Source organism: Lynx canadensis, chromosome A3, assembly GCF_007474595.2.
Source record: "Lynx canadensis isolate LIC74 chromosome A3, mLynCan4.pri.v2, whole genome shotgun sequence".
NCBI classification, from domain to species: Eukaryota; Metazoa; Chordata; class Mammalia; order Carnivora; family Felidae; genus Lynx; species Lynx canadensis.
The window spans coordinates 138,095,155-138,103,069 of record NC_044305.1 but is presented as its reverse complement, the minus strand read 5'-3'; the positions used below and the strand labels follow the sequence as shown (position 1 = coordinate 138,103,069).

At 60.8% G+C, this 7,915-nt stretch overlaps 1 long non-coding RNA gene across 1 annotated transcript; it reads right to left on the bottom strand.

The window, feature by feature from the left end:
- Window positions 1-5,579: 5,579 nt before the first annotated feature.
- LOC115509791 lies at window positions 5,580-7,328 on the bottom strand. The gene is made up of 2 exons (XR_003967498.1): window positions 6,787-7,328; window positions 5,580-5,793 (listed from the first exon to the last, which is right to left on the bottom strand). It is a non-coding gene; the product is annotated as an uncharacterized LOC115509791 (long non-coding RNA).
- Window positions 7,329-7,915: the final 587 nt, after the last annotated feature.

Sequence of the window (7,915 nt, the reverse complement as noted above, 5' to 3'; positions counted from 1 at the left end):
AGGCTGGCGGGGGGGGGGTCGATGGGGGGGCTTGTGGTGGAAGGTCAGGGGTGGGGCTGGGGCGAGAGGCTGGGGACCGGGGGAGGGGGCTCGACCCGCCAGTTGATCCCTGGACCCCCCTGCCTGGCAGGCCCACTGAAGGTGTGAGCGGGGCCCCTGCCCTCTCAGTCACGGGTCACCCGCATGCTGGGCAAGCAACGGCCGGCACCCCACAGCCCCGCACTGACCTTGGGAGTGTTTCCCTCCCAAGTCGACTGAGGCAGGTCTCACCCCCGCCCTTCATGTCCTGGCCCAGCACCCTCAGCCTTCAGCCCCGGGTCAAGTGCGGGCCTCTTAGGGCTCCCCGCGAGACACCCCGGGAATCCCGAAGGGATGATCCCTTTTGCACTGTGTCGGTATTTCCAATAAACAGCCCTTTTGTCTGAGGGCTCGAAAGGGTACGGTTAACATCATTTCCTTCACTTTTCTAGAACTGTCGTGTTTACAAGGCTATTTTGGCAACAGCACGATGCAGGCTGACTGGGACCAAACCTGCCACGCTGCTTCTGGATTTTGATTAGAACTGCCACAGAACACAGCCAGGCCACCGGCCGTGTTGACCCGACACCATCTCTCGGGGGCTTTGACGAGACACGCGGACATGTCCTGGAGGGAAAGGAGCCCGTCAACTCCGGTGCTGCTGAACCCGTTCTACACCTGGGTCTGGCTACCTCTGTCCAGCACCGGGGAGGGTTACTTGCTCTTCAGCTGATGCTTCACCTCTTCCAGGAAGCCCTCCTTGCCTTCTCTCTCCACCCTTTGTCGATGGCGTTGAACCACTCTTTCTCTGAGCTACCGTTACACCTTTTAAATGTTTGTGTTATTTTGCTTAACATAATCTGTTTATACACCCCCTTCTCACACAAAATTATCATGCCCTTGAGGCCGGGAGCCAAATCTGACTTCTCCTTGCAAACCCCGCCCCCCGCCGCCAGAAGGGTGCATGGCACCCAGGAGGAGGTCCTTTGGCTGGAGACTTGACTTGATGAGGTTGACACCTCCTGGGTTCATACCTCCATGTGACCCCTTTGCCTCGTCTTTGGACTCCACCTGGTGACTTTTCTACTAAATAGAACAGAGAAAAACCAATTGGCTGTCGTTTCTGAGACGAGGTCACAAAAGACCATGACGTTGGTCTTTCTCATCCACTCCCTGTGGCCGTGGGAGTCCAGGCCCTGGGGACGCCAGCCGCTGTCTTGTGAGCAGAGAGGCTCCCACCTCTGAGGACTGAGGACCCCGGGCGGCAGCCGGCCGGCCCCAGAGGCCTGCCCAGAGCCGTGTGAGAGAGCCCAGACCAGGGTCACCCCGCAGCCCGGCTGACGTCCTGCCTGTGACCCACACAGACCCCAAGAGGGAACCCGCTGGGCCACAGAAACTGGAGACACTACATACTTTTCCTTTGAAGCCACTAAGTTTCGAACGAATTTATTATACAGCCGTGCTGATGGACGAAGGGTCCCCCTGTTAGTTCCACACCTGATGTGAGGATGTTCGATTGACCAGGGCATACACAGGACAAGAGGGGGCCGTTCAAGGCCGCTGAACTCCCACGGCTCTCGAGACTCTGGGACGTGAAACATCGCTGACCTCCAAGCGGCAGCATCTCAGGACAAATAAAACCAGGCCCTGATCACCTGCAGTCCGTTCAGCGTCATGACGAGGAGCATACGCGCTCAAATCCAAGTCCCGCGGGTCAGGATGCCGTGACGGAGTGTGACTTTCCCTCAGAGGCCTGCAAAGTCCAGACCTCAGCTCGCAGTAAGAACAGCTCCAGTCAACGTTCGAGGAATATTAACTACCAACCACTGGTTCACAGGCCCTCTGTTAGCAGCCGGGGACAGAAAGACAGAGAGACGCCACCCTGTCTGCTCGAGGGACATGAGGACAGAGGCCCAAACGGCCCGAGACCCAGAACGATCAGCAACCCCAGTTCCGCTGCCTTCCATGTTCAGCAAATGACGCGCATAAGAGGTCGTAGGGACAAAACCAGCAACGCCGAAATAGACTTCTGCGTGCGATGGTGTTTGTCAACTTTGAGGGACCCGAGCTGTGGTATTAGTTACCTGACCCTCTGAGGACGTCTGGGGAGGGGCCTCGTTCTCCCGGCGGCGCTGCCCTCAGAGGTGACGAGGGCCACAGAGACTGTGCGTCTGAGTCGGAGCGGAGTTTCAGAGGGGACCTGGCTTCAGGAATTTCGGGGTCAGAAGGGACAGCGGCAGCCGTCTAGGCGGGCTCTCCCCTGTGACTTTGTGTGTGGGCGCGTCCCCGGAGAGCCGGCCTGCAGGCCCCTGGACTCTGGCTGTGCGGCCGGGGAGCCCGGAGGACAGGCCGCCTGAACCGGCCTCCCGCTTCCCTCCCTCCTGCCTCTCTCCCTCCAGCCTGTCCGGTGGGGGGGGGGGGGGGGGGGGGGGGGGGGCACGTCCAGACTCCATACACTTTCCTCCCACATGTGACTACTGCAAACCGCAGAGGGGGCTGGGGAAGGGCAGACTCTGGGTCTGACGGCGGCTGGGCCCAGCAGCTCTCGCAGAGGCTGGGACCCCCACGCCCACCCCACCCACTCCGCCTGGGTTCTCGTGTCCCCAGCACTCCTGCACCGCGTGTGGCACCTAAGAGGACTTCTGATGGTCCGGCAGGACTGGCCGCGAGAAAGCGCCCTTGTCCCTCACGTCCACGTGAGAACTCAGGGCCGGTCTGTGCCCGGATCAAAGCCTGGGGGATGGGGCCCAGGGGATTAAAGGACCACATCTTTCCCATAATGGGGGGGCCATTACTCACCAGGCAGGACCCAGCGCGATGCAGTTAGCAAACCTCCACTGGTGGGGATTTCGAGCACATCCACGACACCTGGCCGAGGGCGGGGAGGAGGGTGTGCACAGGGTCTGGGGGGGGGGGGTCCTGGGGGCCACTTCTGTGACCTCGGGAGCAAACACTGGTGAAGCTGCCCTCTCCTCGTGCCTCAGGCCTCCTCTCTCCGAGAAGAGCGTGGGGGTCGGGGAGAGACTGCTTCTTCCCGAGGGCGTGACTGGAGACCGGGCAAGACAGTCCTGCCAGCGGTGGCCTTGGCCCAACCGTCCCTCTGCAGTGCGGGAGAGCGGATGGCAGGTTCCCAGGACGGCGTCTCTGGGCGTGAGACTCATCCCCTGCGGCTTCCTTCCTCCCGACTGCACAGTCAATAACCGCGGTGACAGTGGCCTTCCAGTATCCTCCCATCTCCTTCCTATTTCTGAGTAGCTTGTGAGCACGACAGTCCGGAGCTGACATCAACGAGGGGCTGCCCCTGTGGCCCCCCCCCCGGGCCCCCCCCTCGCCTGCCCGATGGTGCCAGAGAACGTCCAGGCCCCCACGGCCCCAGCAGCGTGGCTAGAACAGGAGACACACAAACGTCACCTGTACCCTAAGGTAGGGCACGGGGGCGATGACGATGATCGGCCAGGACCCTGGGGACCCGAGACCCGGGCCCAGACAGCGACCAGGGCCTTCAGCCTCTGCCCTGAGCCTCTCTGTCCTGCCCCATGAAACCAGGTCGTTGGGGTCCCAGGGTGGCAGGGAAGAGACCATGTGTATTCCTCTTCTCTCCTCCTCAAAACCCCCCGCAGCCATAAAGCAACTGCTACAGAAGTATAAATCCACAAGAGAAGGGGAGGGAGGAGAGGGACGGGGGGATTTCCAGAAGATGCTCTCCTGCCTGACAGAGGGGGGAAGGGACACTGAGCCGAGGTGGAGCGGGGGCCCTGGAGGCAGCAGCGGGGAGGCGTCGGGAGGCAGGGGCAGAGCCCTGCACCTGCTGTGCTCCGGGACTGAGCTGTCCCCGTGACCCTGCTGGGGAGCACGGACAGGTCCTGCCCTCGCCGAGGTCTTATCCATATAACCCAGAGCAAGGACAGCATCGAGGCGCTGATCTGAGTGGGGTTCGAAGAGACGACGAGGCAGGGACAGGGGGACAGGGGTTCAGGGCAGGGGGCCCGGCCCCCCTGGACAGCGTCTCCGTGTTTATTCCAGATGAGCGGTCAAGGAAACCCCGCCGGCGAAGGGGACATTTAGGCGGAGGTCAGCGGCAGGAAGAAGCCAGGGAGGGAGGAGAATTCCAGAACAGGAACAAGAAGCGACGACCCGAGGACACGCAGCGGGAACGCGTTGGGTGTGCTCCAGGGTCCTAAGATAAGGGGGTCTGCCGTCACCTTTGCTCGAGGAATAAATCGCTTCACAGAAGGTGAGTTTGTCTACGAGAGCCAAGGGTGAGGCCAGGCCGGACAGCTCTGTCAACCAGGGGCCGAATGTCACAGCAAAGGGAGAGGAGAAGGGGATCCGACGGCCCCGTGATGTCCTGAGAAGACCCCTCTGGCTGGCACCCGAGGACGGGGCGCGGGCTCCGGGTTCCCGTGGAGAACGGCCCGGAACATCTCCAGCCACCACTCGGGAAAAGTATTTATTGAAAGGTCAGGCTAAGTGACTGGGACAGCAGAAGGAGGTCAAGGAGCCAGCAGTTTGGAGGACGGTCGTCGTCGGGGGTTACGGGACAGCGTCTTAGACTGGCGGTTACGGGACAGCGTCTTAGACTGGCGGGTGTTCTAGAAGGGGGGAGGGGGTGGTGCGGGCAGGTGTCTCGGAAAACACGGCGTTCTGGCTCCGGAAGCGGATGGACGGGGTGCCGTTTGCGGAGATGGAGAACAGGCGGCTGGAGGGGGAGAAAAGTTCCGTCCTGGGCACGTGGCCTGTGGCACGCCTGCTGGAGCCCACGTGGATGCCAGTAGCTGGCGGGGAGTCCGGCAGGGAGATCGGGCCGGAGCCACCGGAGGACAAGCTTCCCGGGAGAGGCCACGGTCCTCACTGTGACAGACACCCTCTGCGCCCGGCAGTGCCGCCCCCGGGGAGCCCGCCGGGGAAGCGGGAGAGGGAGTGTGTTTCACGCTCCTGGGGTCCCCGTGGAGGGACGTGTCCTGAGCACACGCTCCGCCTTCTCCCGGACTCCTGGGGGTGTTTGCCGGCAACGATGAGGCAGCCGAACTGGGCTCAGCTCTTCCCTTCTCCTCGTGGGCCCCAGCCGGGCTGCCCCGACTCCGTGAGGCCCACGTGCCCCCTCAGTGGGGTGGGAAGCCGCCCGATCGGTGGTCTTTCCGGAAGCCCCCTTGACAAATACACCTAATGCCGAATCCTCCCATTTGGCTGCTACCAGTGGTAAAGGTGCCGTTTGCCTCCAAAATTATTTTCTTACTTGTTATTTCCGTGTGTTTAGAATCTAGTTGGGGGAGAAATGCACTATTTATTGGGAGCCCCCTCAAAATGCCAATAGAAATAAAAGGACCACCATGTAAGGACATATCCGACCATAAGTGTATATCGGATGAACTAACAATGTACAAAGCTTCTCATCAGAGTTGTCTTGACCAAGAATTGGAAGAGAAGTGAATCCACAACAATTTCAGAGAAGCTGGAAACAATGTGTCACATCCGTACCACCAACCGTAGGAACCCTTTACAAATAATTAGCTGTGCGAAGTAATTTGACGGGATTTCCGCAAATTATTTTTCAACGAGAAAACAAGAGGCCAAAACCATGTACTAATGCTGCTTTGCATAAATAACTCAAGCAAGTATGTTGTTTGTGAACGTGCGTTACACGGGAGAAAAGCAGGGGAGACGAATCGGGTCCTCGGCCGCCGCTCACCGCCGGGGGAGCGCACACGGATCTCCCCACGTGCTCTGCTCTGTGACGGATGGAGAGTCAGAAGTCATCATTCAGGGCGGGCGAATCTAGTAACGGGGACAGACGTATATTTAAAGACACGAAAGTAAACACCAAGAGAAACAAGCAAATAAAAACGCGGCGATGATAACGAGTAGAAGGGAGAGAGGGAAGATATTTTTAAAGTACGCCGTCATCATTTCCGCGCTGACGGCAGGAGCCGGCGCGCTCCCTCGAAGGAACAGAGGACAAGCGCTTTCTGCTGAGATGCATTGAAGACCAGCTCGGAGGAAAGGCCTCAAAAAATACCAGAAACGCAACTGGACGGTAAAACATCTGGTCACTCAGTAAACGGACAAAGGTCTCGAACAGACGGTCTTCCCGGGAGGAGCCACAAACGTCAAGCGAGCAGAAGAGACGCCCTCGGCCACCGGCCAGCGACGCCTCGCCTGGCTCCTCGGGGCTCGAACCGGCAGTCGGGGACCAGCACGTGCCTGGGAGAGATCGGAACACACAAGCCTGCGGCCGCTTTTGGAAAACCGCCCGGTGGCTCTTCGGACGGTGACACGCGGGCTTCCCAAACGCCCCAGCAAGTGCGCACGTGGTATGGTGAGCCCTCCTTTAGGATCAGGAGGAGTGGAGTGTGTTGCACGGGCCGTGAGTGCAGCGGGCCCCGCTGATGGAGCCTGGCGGGCCCCAGACCCTCCCCTGCAGAGCCCTGCCCCCCCAGGGAGGCTCACCCAGGACACCTGCTGCTTAGCAAGCTGGTTTCAGCCGCGTGTTGAACATAACTTTCTAAAACTAAAGTGGGGGGCACCTGGGTGGCTCAGTCGGTTAAGCCTCCGACTTCAGCTCAGGGCATGATCTCACGGTTCATGGGTTCGAGCCCCGCGTCGGGCTCTGTGCTGACAGCTCGGAGCCTGGAGCCCGCTTTGGATTCTGTGTCTCCCTCTCTCTCTCTGCCCCTCCCGCGCTCACGCTCTGTCTCACTCTCTCTCTCAAAAAATAAATAAACGTTAAAAAAAAATTTAAAACTAAAGTGGTGCTGCCTCACAACTCACCTGCTGCCAGCCTCGCAGAAGCGACGCGTGCCTTCAGAAACAGTGCAGGGGGCCCTGGGTTCACTGGGAGGGACACGGGGGGCCCGTCCACCCCCGAGCCTCCGCATCTGTAGGCCACCGGGTCTCTGGGCTCCTTTCCCTCAGGAAACTTGTGTTTCATCCCTGGAGGCCACATCCTGCATGGGGGACACTCACATGTCCTCCAGTGACAACTTTCTGGGTACCCTTAGATCCTGAGGCATGAGGACACTCCAGAAGGTGCCCGGATGTTGGGGCCGGCCAGGTCCGAGGGGCGAACCTCACACGGCTGTCACCTGCCCGCAGACACGCTGGGGCGCAGAAGGAGACTCACAGGGCGGCCCGGAGACATCTTCCAGTATCCGAGCCGCCATCGTAGAAAAGAGGGAAAATCATTTGTGTGTGGAGCCCCGAGGCGTGGAATTAGAAATCTGGGTGGGAAATGCATGAAAGCCTGCCTGGGAATCAGCAGAAGCAGCCCTTGCTGGCGTGAAAGCTGCTGGATCAGGGAGGCCCTCGGGGGGGGTGGGCAGGCTGGCTCCCCACAGTGGCTGGTCAGGGGGGGACGGCCAGTCCGGGGCACGCGGGCCGTGGGAGCCAGGGCTGAGGCCACCATCACCGCCCGGGGGCCCGTTTGCCGAGTCTTTCCTCTTTCAGCCCAACCCCCTCCCCGCAGCCTCGATTCACTACACTGGGAGCGTGTCTAGACGCCCTCCGCAAAGACCAGCGACGTGTCTCCGTGGCTCCTTAGAAGTCGTGCTGGAGGCCCCGGAGGAGCTGGGCTGAGCCGCGCCGCGCCCTCAGGATTCCCGGGTTCCTAAAGGGTGTGTGGCCCCCACGTCTTCCTCAGCATGGGACTGACGCCCCGATCTGCCCTCAGCTTCAGTGAAGCCCCTTGGGGGAGCCAACCGGACTTCAAACCAGGGGTGCTGGACGAACACCTTGGGGTCCCCTGAGGCCCAGGTCCCCCCCCCCCTCCCGGAAGCCCTCTATTTCAGTCCCGAATCCCCGCACGTCACTCGCTGTGCACCTGCGGGCAAGGTCCTGGGCCTCTCTGTGCCCGCGCCCCCCTGTGCCAGGCACCGGGGGACAGGCTGTGTCCGCTGCCCTG